Consider the following 13,688-nt stretch of genomic DNA (forward strand, 5'->3'; position numbering starts at 1 on the left):
GACCCTTTCACAGGGGTCACAGCAGGGCAAGCAGCTTGGCCGGGGAGCACCATCTACACAACAGCCTTGCGGGGCAGATTGAGAAAGAGCGTTCGTCTGTCTGGAGCAGTGGAAAAGAGCGAGATCGACATGGTGGGACAAGAGGCAAAACTGAACTGAGAAACCCCAGAAAAAAACCAATTTATCTACAATCCTGAACGGTGTATCTTCATGCCATGTGTCAGTTTCGGTTTAATTTCTGTGAAAGAACACTTGCATAATCTTATGGTTGGGGGTCACCACCACAGGAGGAACTGGGTTAAAGGGTCGCGGCATAGGAAGGTTGAGAACAACTGTCCTAGAGTGAGTGTGAAAACCTAAGACCTTGTTCAGATCTGAGCGGAGAGGAGATATTAGCAAATTGGTTGATGAATCCTAATGCAGTGATTTCACACTGGATTCTCCCTTTGCAGTTTTTTTTTTTTTTGTAAGAGAACAGTGACCTCGGAGCTGCAACACTAGGTTCCGGAAGACACCAGCTGTGATGCAACAAAAACAAAATACAAAATGGGATTTGGCGTATTACAGTTGTACAGAACCATTCACGAGCAAAATGCTCATGGTAACTGTAGTCCATGGACACCTGGAAAGCCACAGTTTGGTCACCCCTGCCATAGGGACTGATCCATTTGTCCGTCAACAATAGAATGACATCGCTGGCACATGTATCTGCCTAATGGACAAAACCGTCATCTATCTGATTGAGTGAGCTTGGGCTCCAGAAGACTACAGTGGAATGTATGGAATGGAGGGGGGGGGGAGTTAGAATCCTTATTTATTTATTTATTTATTTAAAGGTAAAGGCAAAGGCATCCCCTGTGCAAGCACCGAGTCATGTCTGACCCTTGGGGTGACGCCCTCTAGCGTTTTCATGGCAGACTCAATACGGGGTGGTTTGCCAGTGCCTTCCCCGGTCATTACCGTTTACCCCCCAGCAAGCTGGGTACTCATTTTACCGACCTCGGAAGGATGGAAGGCTGAGTCAACCTTGAGCCGGCTGCTGGGATCAAACTCCCAACCTCATGAGCAAAGCTTTCAGGCGGCTGCCTTACCACTCTGCGCCACAAGAGGCTCTTAAGGATTTATTTATTTATTTATTTATTTATCTATCCTCCCCGAAGGCTCAAGGCTGTTCACATAAAACAGAACAATACAGATACCTTAGATTAACAATAATGAAGTGAAACAATCAACATGGAACCATCAAGTTAATTTGTCAAGCAGTCTTTTAGGGCAGTGGTCCCCAACCCGGGGCCTGCGGCCCGGTGGCGGGCCACGAAGGCCTTGGCGCTGGGACGCGGCTCCCTCTCCCTGCCCCCCTGCAGTAAAAAACTTCCCAGGCCATAACCTTGCGGCCCGGGAAGCTTCTTACTGCGGGAGGGGGGGAGAGGGAATCAGGGCCGCGCATGCGCGAAAGTGCCGAGCAATGAGCGGGCGCAGCCGCGCATGCACGGCATGCGCGGGCGGGCAGTTGCCCTGCCGGTCCCCAGCCTCAAAAAGGTTGGGGACCACTGTTTTAGGGGGGGGGGGTTACTGTGTTTTTATTGTTATTGTAAACCACCGTGAGTCTCTGGGGAGCAGCGGTATATAAGTTTAAAAACAGATAAATAAATAAAATTTTGTTCTGCCTTTAAGATGTTGCGGGGCTCCTATTTTATTTTGCTTTCTTTTCTCGTCTCTCTCAAAACTTCACCGCAAATAGTTTTATTTCCTAGTACTGATACCTTCTTTTTTAAAAAAGTTTCCATTCCTGATCTTGTTCGCTCACATTTCTGAGTCCACATGCATTTGTAAACAGAGTTGTGGTGGTGTGCGCCATCCAGATGTAATCCGTGTGCCCAAATTCCCCTACAAGAAAGCAACCTGTTCACGCTCTCTTGCTCTCCACAAGAAACTGGGGAGCTGGAATTTGTCACAGTGCCTCATTGCCCATGGGAACAGGGCAGAGGCTGCACAAGAAATCTGGTGCAACGCAGAGCCAGGCGAGTCAAACAATTCATTTTCAAAAAGAGGGAAATCTCTGCTTGATACCTTTCTCCCACTGCTAAGGCAAACCACTTCTTTATTGATTGCTGAAGAGCATTTTTAGTGTCAGCTGGGGATGAGGCAGAGGGCGGGGAGAGGCTGGCAAATTCCCCACCATCAGGCCCCGGCAGCCAGTCAATGCGCCCTCATTACCAACGGTGTCCCCGAGTCTCTGATGAATATTAAAAAAAAAAAAAAAAAAGCCGAGGGGATTGGATTGCAGGGCTGGAGGGCGAACGAGACAAGGAGGACTGGGAAAGACAAAGGGAAAAGAGGAAAGGAAGGACAGTGAAGGGGACAAGAAGAAGGCACAGGCAAGCAGAACAGAGGAGAGCAGGAAATAAAGGGGAGAGGACAAAGGGAGGGGGCAGCCTGGAGGGGGCACGGTCACCCAAGATTGTCTGGAGGGCAAAAGCCCCAGCGGTTTTTAAAACATACAGAATGGAAGAGAGAACGAGGAGATTACAGGCTTGCCAGACCCAGGAGGATGGTGAAAATGGAAAAGGAGAGGCTGTTGAGCTTCATCTTGTGTGGATCAACAGGGCGCAATAAAGAGCCCAGGGCAAATTCACAGGGAGACAGAGGATGCTGGGCTCCTGAGTCGCTCATGGCATATCCACCCAAGACTATTTTTCTCCTTCAGGCAGCCCACAGAGGGTCGCCAACCTCCAGCTGGGGACTGAAGATTTAGAACTAGCACCAACCTCCAGTTGGCTGGACCCCCAACATCTTTGGAGTGGGGACTCTCTGAGGACCCTCCCCTTCCCAAATCTCCAGTAAGCTTCAGGACATGTGATTCTTCCAGCCTGAGCCACACTGGGAGGGAGTGAACTACTAGAGGGGCAACAACAAGAACAATTTTATTTGCAAGGGAGGCAGGTTCCGTTCCTGACAGGTCCCAGGTGGCAGTTTTAGGATTTTCTTGGGAGGGCGCAGCTCTCCACATAGAGGCCCCGAGAGCGAGGCAGGGAGGAGGCCAACGTCTCCCGGGAAGCATCTTGGTCCACAGGGGAGCTGGACCCAGGTTGCACCATGGCCAAGGGAGGAAAGAAAGCCTCCATTGCGCAGGACTGGCCCACCTGGGGCTCTCCAGAGGACGATGGACCACAACCCCCTGCGCCTCAGGTTAATTGCAGTCCAGGGACACCTGGAGAGCCGCGGGTCCCTCCCTCGTAAGCGCGCGCGGGTGTGTCTGTGAGCGTGTGCGCGTGGGGGTGGAAGGGGGGGGGGGGTCGCGCGACACCCCCTGGGCCCCTCGCGCTCTGGTTTTGCGCAGGTGGCCCTGAGCCCCGCGCCCACCTGCCGCGTGGAGAGGAGGGGGCGCGCACGTGCCAAGCACGCGGGTGGGCAGCCGCGCGGCCTTTCCTTGCCTCAGGCGCGCGTGCGCCCCTCGCTCCGGCCGGCCGCCCCGAGGAAGGCGCGGTGTCCGCGGGCGAGAGGGCGTCCCGTCGGGGCGCGCTCGGAGCCTCTTCGGCCGCCTCAGGGGAGGCGCCTCCCGCAGGCGGGCGGAGGAAGGGAGGGAGAGAGAGCGAGAGAGAGAGAGAGAGAGAGAGAGCGCATGCGGGGAGGGGCGCCCGAGCCGCTCGCCTCGCTCGCTCGCTCGCTGGCTGCAGCCGCCGCGCCGCCAATGGCTGGGGGAGGGCCGACGAGGCGGGAGCGGCTCAAGTGAAGCGGCGGCGGCGGAGTTGCGGCCGGCCGAGCCAGCGAGCGCCACGCGCAGCCTCCCGCGCCCGGGCCCCGCCGCCCGTCGGGGCTCGCCGCAGCCGGTGAGTGGGTGTGGCCGGGCGGGCTGGCTGGCGCTGGAGCAGGGGCGCGCGTGGGGCGGCGGGGCTCGTGGGGGCAGCCTGGGGAGACTGCGCGGGGGGGGGGATGCAGGAGAGCCCTTCCCCTGCGGCGTTGGGGGTCTTTCTTTGGACAAATGAGACACCCCCCCCCCATCCTCCTCCTCCTCCCTCTTTTATGCGTGGCCTCCCCCGCCCAAGCGTCGGGGCCATTGCCCGCCTGGGCACCGGGGGCTGAGTGAGTGGGTGGGTGGGTGGGTGGGTGGGTGGGTGAGTGGGTGGGTGAGTGGGTGGTGGGGGCGGGAGAGACCGATGCCCCCTTGCCTGGCCCTGCCGCCGCTGAGTGCCTCGCCCTCGGAAACTTTCGCCGCCTGCCCTCTTCGATCGGCGGCTGGACTCGGGGCCGCTCCCGTTTCCCGGGGGGGGGGGCGGTTTTCTTTTTAATGCATCGCCATTGGCGCCGGCAGCCTCCGCCGGCCGAGCCCCCCGCAGAAGTGGCCTGTGCCAGGGCGGCCGGCTTTCCGTGCGCCGCTCCCTCCCCATCTCCCTCTCTGGCGCTCGCTGTTCTTCCCCATAAATCTGGTGGGCCTCTAGCCTCCTCTCCCCCCCCCCCTTTGCCCATCCTTGAAGGATGCTTCCACTTTCCAATTATTCTCCCAGCTGGGTGCCCGGCACTTCTGGGCTGCTAGGCTAAAGAACCCTCCTTCTCTCTCTCTCCCCCCCCCCCCATATCCCCAGCTTTCACTTCTTGCATAGCAACCCCCTCCCTCCACCTCCCCCCCCCCAGCCTGTTAAAGGTCTCCGCTGCCAGCTGCCCCCTGAAGCTAATGGAAGAGAGGCTCTTAGTCCTGGCAGGATCAATAGAGCGGTGCCCCCCCCCCGCGCTTTATTTCGCATCACGTGCTCCGTCGTCGCAAGCAGGGCGTGACTAACAGCCGGGGTCCGGGGGGCTCTCTTCTTCGGCCGTAAGTCTCTTTGGTACCTTTGTATGACCCGGGGGAGGGGGGCTTCACCTTCCCCACACCCCCCCCTCCAAGCATGCAACAGAGACCCACCTGCTCCGCTCCCCTCCAAACCGGGCGGTTTGCAGATTGCACATCGCTCGTGCACATTCAGCCAAACTGGCTGTGGATCCCTGTGGACCCTGATCTACCCGACCGGCCTGCCAGATGCCAGAATATATATGTGCATATTGTGTCCGGCAGTTGTGGATGGAGTTCCCGAGAGTGCGTTGTCTCACTCAGCCTCGCTTTCTCCGGGGAAGGGAGGGGGGGGGGGAAGCGTCTGGTTTAAATAATTGCACTAAATCCGGGAGTTGAGCTCAAAAAGATGACGGGGTGTGGAGCGAGCTGCCTGTCCGCTTGGGAGAACAAAAAGGCTTCATGGAGAATGTGTGTCCTTTCACAGCCGTTCGAGAGCTGGGGTTTTGTGTGTGTGTGTGTGAATGTACAACTCTGGAGCATCTGGTCTTCCTCCCGCCCTTCCTGTTTTATTGCCGAATGATTTAAATCTCGTTTCCTGCCCATGGCCTACCCCTGAGAACGAGCCCCAGTGAGAATTCCTCTAGCTGCATAGCTAGTGCCGGGGGTTGGACTAGATGACCCATGAGGTCCCTTCCGACTCTATGATTCTATTATTCTAGCTCTAAGCAGAACTCTTCCCCTGTCTGTAGCACCCTGCTTATATTATTAGCTGCAGCCTTTCGGCTCGACCGTCCCTCAGTATTGATCTTTCATTGGTGTCTGTCTGGGTCCTGCGTTCATCCGATTAAGTGTCGCAGCGTCACGGATCTTTTCCAGCAGATTTTGATTAAGAGAGAAAGTGGGACGTAAATACATTTGACTGTCCATCCCTGACGGCCTTTTCTGCTCTCTTGGCCACAGGGTTTGCGTTGTGGGCTTATCCAGCCGTAAGCGTAAAATGGGTCGTGCTGTCTGTCGCGTTTAGTCCTTTTTGGAAACTTTGCATTGAAACAATCGGCGGATGCCTCTCCGGGGTGTTTTTCTTGGATGCGATTTGGTTGCCTTTGATCAGAGCGCATGGGAATTTGGGGCTAATAATGTATTATTTACATATCTACTATTGACTTAGCACTGTCAAGTTTATTTGTTGCATATTTTATCTTGGTTGCGCCTAACACATCCTGTAATATTAGCCAGCATTATCGGTGGGGAGGGGGGATAGGGCAGGGTTTGTCAGAGAGGCTAAAACCACTTATCAGATAAATCCTGAGATGAAATTTGGACTTGTCTGTCTGTCTCTCTGCTCTGTGTTGACAAGCAAATGTTTAACTGTATTATTATTTCTTTTAAGTCTCCGACAATGTTTATTTGACTAGCTGTTCTGTTTGAAGACTGATGCCTTTGTTTCCTAGCACGGGAGGGAAGATTGACAGGTACAAATTGCTAACCTGTGAGGGATTTGAGTCAGGATGCGGTTTCCGAGGTTGTTGGAGCAGGCTGGGTCTCGTGCCTGTTCGCACGGACGGAATTCCAGACACACGAGAGTGAAGCATCAGCCGCAGATGTTGCTGTGGGCTTTTTGAAGGTGCCACAGACTTGCTTGGAACCTGGCCTAAGGTTGCCGTCCCTGTTCTTGTGATACTTTCGGTGGGGCATCTGAGCGTCAGGATCCCCTTTGTGGAGAAAACAGGAGTGCTCGTGATGTCTCACTCCACTTTGCAGCCAGGTTGGAGTAGTGATTAGGTGCAGTGGCCTATAAACTGGAGAAACAGGCTTGAGTTGAGTCCCCGCTCCTCCATGTGCAGCCAGCTGGGGGACCCCGGGCTAGTCGCCGTTCTGTTAGAGCTGTTCTCACAGAGCAACACTGTCCGAGCTCTCTCAGCCCCACCTCCCTCACAGGGCGGCTGTTGTGGGGAGAGGAAGGGGAGGCGATCGTGAGCTTCCTTGAGACGCTTTGAGACTCTCCTTCTTCTAATCAGGTTGCCTTAATTGCCTCCAGAAGCAATGGCCGGACCTTGCTTGGGCATCCTCTTCTATCTATCATATATAACACCTACAGCGATGTGCTCATAAATACCTGTTGAGAGAGTCAGTCCACAGTTATGGAATCTGGCTAAAAACAGTTCCAGGGCTCTGTTGTGTGGATTTGCAGTAGGAACAAATTCAGGGGGGGCCACCTGAGAGAGTTTCCAGGGCATATGCTTCCCACACGAGATTTTTATCTCACCACAGATGCTAATTTTCTGCCCTCAAGGGTTCCCTCTCCGTGCTAATCAGGACAACGGGCATAATATCGCTACACGCTTCAGACAACACACCTCGACAACAGTCACCCACCGTCTGGGCCTTCATCCGTTTTTGCTCTCCTGCCTCTGTCGAAGGGGGCCTTGAGTCTTGGGCACCTATATCCACTTCAAAACAGAGTTATGAATACCATAAATCAGGGGTAGTCAAACTGCGGCCCTCCAGATGTCCATGGACTACAATTCCCAGGAGCTCCTGCCAGCGAATGCTGGCAGGGGCTCATGGGAATTGTAGTCCATGGATTGTAGTCCATGGACATCTGGAGGGCCGCAGTTTGACTACCCCTGCCATAAATCTTGACTTGGAGGTTGCAATCTCATGCGGGCATCCTTGGAAGCAAGCCCCACGGAAACCAGAGGTTTGCTTTTGAGCAGACATTAGGGGAAGCGGTCTTCCCCCTTTGGGGGAAAGGGCTGTAAAGAGGAATGGAGTACATTTAAAAAGCTATAATGCCCATCTCCCTTCCCCCTGAAGGGCGGGGGGAGAGGCTGCTTTCTCTTTTAGCAATTTCTGCAATCCAAGCAGCACGGAGGCTTCGAGAGGGAAAGGCCATTTGTCCTTAAGGCCGTTCAAGTTTGAAAACTTGAGAAGGGTGAGCATTTGTGTTGGGAGGGGGAGGCGGGAGCCTTGCCTGTGATCGGATCAAAGGAGGACAGGAGGGACCTGATACACAAAGAAAGGTCAGCATTAACTAAATGAGAACGGGGAGTGTTGTTCTTTCCTGACCTTGTAAAATGGATTGACAAGCTACCTCCTCTCCCCTCCCCTCCCCTCCCCTCCCGCAGCATCTTGCAAAAGCATCACTGCGATTACATGCATACTTCAATGCAAAGGATTGGTAGACCCCTGGAATGTTTATCGGCATTTTAAAAGATCCCTTGTTGTCTTTGTTTAAACCTGTAGCCCTGCCTCACATAAGAGGTATCCGGGAGGTAATAGCCACGTGCAGGACGAAAATGCGTTTTCATCTTTCATTCTGCTCTGGGCAGACCTGATCCCAGTTTTACGAAGGGCAGAGAGAGAGAGAGAGAGAGAGACTCCTTTGGCAGTTGTTTTGTTTGTTTAAAAAGCTGCCACATGGTTATGCATCCTTTTGGGTTTATAGGCTTGGAAGTCCTGGAGAATCTTTTTGTTTGTCCTCGTGTAGGCGGAGAATAGCTTTAAAGAACAAAGGCTGTAACTAACGATGCATCACTTCCTGTGTTTGCTTTAGAAACAGATCCTTGGTCTATCGGGGTCAGCCTTATCTTGCATCACCCACTGCCTAGTCCAGGGTAGTCAAACTGTGGCCCTCCAGATGGACTACAGTTCCCATGAGCCCCTGCCAGCGATAGCTGGCAGGGGCTCATGGGAATTGTAGTTCATGGATTGTAGTCCATGGACATCTGGAGGGCCGCAGTTTGACTACCCTGGACTAGTCCTTCTAACTGCAGATGCTGGGGCTTGAACCTGGGACCTTCTGCATGCCAAGCAGAAGCCCTGCCACTAAACTATAATCCCTTACAACAGAGTTTGCTGGCAGGGGCTCATGGGAATTTTAGTCCATGAACATCTGGTGGACCACAGGTTGACTACCCCTGCCTTACAATAAAGGTGCAGTGGTAGAGCATCTTTTTGTCCTGAAAAGGTCCCAGGGTTCAAGCCCCAGTATGTCCAGTCCTGAGCTGGTTTTGCATGGTTTGTGGGGGCTCAGAGAGACTTCGAAACATGTGGCCTCAGAGCATGCACCATAAAGTTTGGTGTAAGTGGCTTGATTCCCCACTCCTCCACATGCTGGGTGACCTTTGGCCTGTCGCAGTTCTCTTACAGCTGTTCTTGCAGAGCTGTTCTCTTGGAGCTCTCTTAGTCCCATCGGCCCCACAGGGTGTTGTGAGGACAGGAAGGGGAAAGGTGTTTTAAATGACTTTGGGATGCCTTCAGGTAGTGAAAAGCGAGGTGTCAAAAATCCATCTCTCTAAGAACAGTGGTTCTCTATCACAGTTCTTTCAGCCATCTTTGATTGCCTCTCCGCTCTCTGCTGTGTCAGCTCTCGGAGACAATGGGCTTTATTTTGGGGGTCCCCATTACACAAACAGAGACCCCCCCAGATCCCAAAAAGGTAGCCTGATAAATCAGGCTGTCAGGTCCGCTTCCTCGATATAGAAAAGCTTGACCAAATGAAAATAATTTGGTTTAGACCCTGCAGTCTTCAACGTGCAATCAGGAGAAGGGACGGAGCTTGGGAACCGGGACATCTGAATCCAAGGTGGAAAGAAGAGGTCGCTATGAAAATGAGGCCAGAACCTGCTAAGGAGGCTGAGTAGAGTTGCGACCACCATGTCCTTCAGACGCAGGCGTAAGAGGAACTTGGCGTGTGCTTAAAGCGTAAATGAGATAATTGTACGGTTGCAAAACCACTTGTCACAGAGTGACAGGGTATCATGGAGGGAGGCATGGTTGATGGTCTCTCCCTGATTAGATGGCCACCAGGTAGTGTTGGAAAAGCTCTCTGGATCAGCTTTGCTCTGTGTTTAGGGAAGTGACGTTGAGTGGTAGAGGTTTATCATTTTTATGTAGCTGTAAACCTTTCCCGAGGCTTGGGGGAGTGACGTAAGACCTGTCTGTGCATTCTAGGATTGTCTGCACTTGTAGAATGTGTGTTTACTAATGCCTGTGTTTTTTAAACAAAATATGAGTCTAAAGACACCTTTTAAGACCAACAAAGTTGGTCATAAAGGTCCCTTTGGAGTCACATTTTGTTCTGCTACTTCTGACCAACCCATCTGAATTTGTATTTTGTACGAGTCTGTGGAATCTGGATTCTTCAATTGTCTGTTAATTCTTCTTAACACAAGTTGGTAATGCAGCTGATAATGAAAATGATATTTAGGTGGGCTAGGGACATAGCTTGTAAGGGTGCACATTCGGGTATATCAGAGCCAACTTGATCTCCCCCCCCCAAAAAAAAAACCCCTTACTGATATTTTTTCAGCTAAATACACATTAGAGAATCTCCAATGCCAGCTGGCTATATTGATCCCTTTTTGTACCCCCCTTTTCACTGCTCAAAGGAGTCTCAAAGCAGCCTACAGCTGCCTTCCCTTCCTCTCCCCACAACAGACACCCTGCGAGGTCAGTGGGGCCGAGAGAGCTCGGAGAGAACTTGGCTGGCCCAAGGTCACCCGACTGGCTGCATGTGGAGGAGGAATGGGGAATCGAACTCGGTTCTCCAGATTAGAAGCTGCCACTCTTAACCACTGCACCAAGCTGGCTCTGGACCGCTACACCATGCTGGTTATGCCATTAAACGAAATGGACATTCCTGTGCTCTCTAGTTTCTGCCCTCATATCAACCCCTTCCCCAAGTCTACCATTTCCATCTCTTTGGGTTGCCAGTGGCTCTGATTTGAGGCATTCCTGTCAACTGGAGGAGGAGGGAGGAGTTTGGGGAAGGGAAGGGCCCCAATAGGAATGAAATGCCTGGTAATCTTCTCTCCAGAGCTGCCATCAGAGAATCTGATGTCTGTAGCCTGGAGATCAGCTGTAATTCCTGGAGACTTCAGTTGCCACCTGGAAATTGGCAACGCTAGGCTGGGTGGAGAATGGGCAAGTCCTTTGGAGGAGCTGTCGATAAGGCTTCTAGGGATGCTACTGCCACCCACGGTTTGTCCATGAAATAGGTTGTGGCAATAAAACCGTCTTTGAATTCATTTGCGTATAAATATGCATCACTCCCGGAATGTTGGGACAAGAGAATCTGGAGGACTCCCAAGTCAAGGAGGCCATAGCTGAGCAGTAGAGGTCTCATGTTTTCACGGCTCCCAGTTCCCAGTTCAAGTCCCACATCTCCCCATCTCTTCTTGAGGAGCAGGGACAAGCAGCTTCTTCCTCTGGCCTGCACGTTTGGCTGACAGACTGTGCTGCAAATGCTTCCATAACATTGTCAGGCTTGACTAGATTAGGTTTTGAAGGGTTTTTCTCTTTCCCTTATGGGTAATATACACAGGCATATACTCCTGTGGACCTAAAGAGTCCCTTGTATAGTAAGAGGTCCGTGCTTTGTCTGTTGGGGTTCTCCAATGGAATAGTTGGGAGTTAGCTTGGTGTAGTGGTTAGGAGTGCGGACTTCTAATCTGGTGAGCCGGGTTTGATTCCCCACTCCTCCACAAGCAGCCATCTGGGTGACCTTGGGCTAGTCCCAGTCCTGTTTGAGCTGTTCTTCCAGAGCTCTCTTACCTTTACCTCCCTCACAAGCATGTATGTTGTGGGGAGAGGAAAAGGAAGGTGAATGTAAGCTACTTTGTGACTCCTTTGGGTAGGGAAAAGTGACATCTAAGAACCAACTTTTCTTCTTCTTAAACAAGGAGCCTGATTCAAATCTCCTAGCACCCAACAAAAATGTCAGAGTAGAAAGCCTCAAGGAGTTTTGGCCCTTGAAAGCTTGCACTCCCAAAATGTCATTGGTCTCGAAGGTGCTGATAGATTCAAACCTAGGTCTTCCACTACAGACCAACATGGCTATGCTCTGAAGGAAGCAATTAGGGAGCATCCATACTTCTGGTTACTCTTGAAAATAGAATGCTCAGTGGTGGTTTTATGATGTTTTTATGGCTGCAAGCCTTTAAACATATCTGTTTACTTCAGCCCCCCCCCCCTTCAAAGCCATTTAACCCTTCTTGGGTGACCCCCCCCCCCCGTGGCTGGGAGACACGGAGTCCAACCTGGCCAATTGAGTTCAGGAAAATTCAGGTTTTGGGTTAAATTCTGGGCCCACCCCAAACTAGAATTTTTACGTTCGTGTCCATCCCTGTTGCTCGCTGCTTCCCTTGGAGCAATGTATGATGATACAACCCTCAATGTCATACCTCTAACTTTCCAAAGCTGCTTAAAAAAATCCTTTCCCTTTGTCATTAACTTTACAACCAGGTTTCCAGAAGCCTGAAACAGGGCTCCCCTGAGAAGACTCAGTAGCTGCTGTTTCTTAATTGCTTGAATTTTGACTGAGCCGGGAGGCAAACTGAAGACCTGTTTTCCGTTCCATGTTCCACTTGAGTTGTGGTTCAGTGGTAGATCCTCTGCTTTGCCTCCAGAAGGCTCCAGGTTAAGTTCCTGGCAGCTTCAGGTAAGGGGATCAGGTGGATAAACATATGGAGCAGAAGTCAAGCAGTTGTTAGCCACAAAGTATAGATGGAACACTGTATCTGGGGCAGCCATGCTCTGTATGGGAGGGCTTCTGGAGTCCTGTCTCTGCTGGTGGACCTCCTGATAGCACCTGGGTTTTGGCCACTGTGTGGCACAGTGTATTGGACTGGAGGTCCATTGGCTTTGGCTTCTCTTATGTTCTTCTGTCTGAGGTAGTGCAAGCCGGAATCTGTTCTAAAGTGATAGTAGCCAGTTGTAAACCCAACTGCCTTGGGCCAGTCACAGTTCTCAGAGCTCTCTCAGCCCCACTTCCCTCACAGGGTGTCCATTGTGGGGACAGGAAGGGAAGGCCATTGGAAGCTGCTTTGAGACTCCTTCGGGTAGAGAAAAGCGGCATATAAGAACCAACTCTTCTTCTTCTTCAGTAATCTCAGGGCTCTCTCAGCCTCACCCACCTCACAGGGTGTCTGTTGTGGGGAGAGGAAAGGGAAGGTGATTGGAAGTCACTTTGAGATTCCTTTTGGTTGAGAAAAGCAGCATATAAGAACCAACTCCTTCTTCAGTGATTCCAGGGCTCTCTCAGCCTCACCCACCTCACAGGGTGTCTGTTGTGGGGAGAGGAAGGGAAGGCCATCGGAAGCCGCTTTGAGACTCCTTCGGGTATAAAAACCAACTCTTCTTGCATCAGATTCTCTTGTATCTTTCTGTTTGCTTTGCAGTGCCGTGTTACTTTCTCCCACGCATCTGTTGAGAGTTTGATTTGCTTGAATTTTTTAAGTAGCATCCAAAATTCCAGTCTTCCCAGCTTTATCAAAATATTACATGGCTCGTCATTAATCCTAAAGATGGTTAGCTGCAGCTCCAGGACAAAATTGCAGCAAATAGAATTTTTTTCCCCCTCAGATGCTCCCCCAGTTGGTCATGTCTTGAGACAGCACTGTCTGGGGCACATGAGATGTTCCCGAAATGTTGAAGCTATGGAAGAAAACAATGTCTTCTCTTCCAGATCTTTCTGGAGGAAATGCAGTCTTGGGGAGAAAGAGAAAGAGGGAGTCACTTTCTTATCAAACCTAAATTTACCTTGCAGCCTTAAGCACAACGCCAGGTATACTCAGTATGAGAGGGAGGGCTGCAACCTGCATTTCAACAATACCTATATAATATTTCCAAGGATAATGTAACACAGGAATTACCATTTGTTAAGGCTGTAGATTCTTATAGCAGCATCTCCATCCTACACACTTTGAATGACTAAAGCCTGATGTTTAAAAAGCATTTCACTCATTCAAAAAGAAAATACTGCATTAAAAATCACACACACACACTGTGCTCTTCTTTGGAAGAAAAGAAGTCAATACTTTTTTCCTAGCTTCCCCCCTCCCATGTCTTCATATCTATTGGGCCCCACCCAAACCTACCCAAACCCACTTTACGACTTACTGTCACTTGTGGGAGA

At 51.6% G+C, this 13,688-nt stretch overlaps 1 protein-coding gene across 11 annotated transcripts in view; it reads left to right on the forward strand.

Annotated features, from left to right (window-relative positions):
• Positions 1 to 13,688, forward strand: part of SEMA6D (semaphorin 6D) — a 686,652-nt gene that overhangs the window by 382,575 nt on the left and 290,389 nt on the right. For 5 of the 11 annotated variants that reach the window (XM_077318071.1, XM_077318069.1, XM_077318068.1 and 2 more), the window contains exon 1: positions 3,636 to 3,830. The exons of 1 other annotated variant lie outside the window; for it this stretch is intronic. The gene's annotated coding sequence lies outside the window, so the exon portion shown is untranslated. Of the gene's footprint in view, positions 1 to 3,634; positions 3,831 to 13,688 lie in introns of those variants that run through there. 5 more of the 11 variants (XM_077318063.1, XM_077318062.1, XM_077318066.1 and 2 more) reach the window with 2 other exon arrangements.

Source organism: Paroedura picta, chromosome 18 (assembly GCF_049243985.1).
Source record: "Paroedura picta isolate Pp20150507F chromosome 18, Ppicta_v3.0, whole genome shotgun sequence".
Lineage (NCBI taxonomy): Eukaryota > Metazoa > Chordata > Lepidosauria > Squamata > Gekkonidae > Paroedura > Paroedura picta.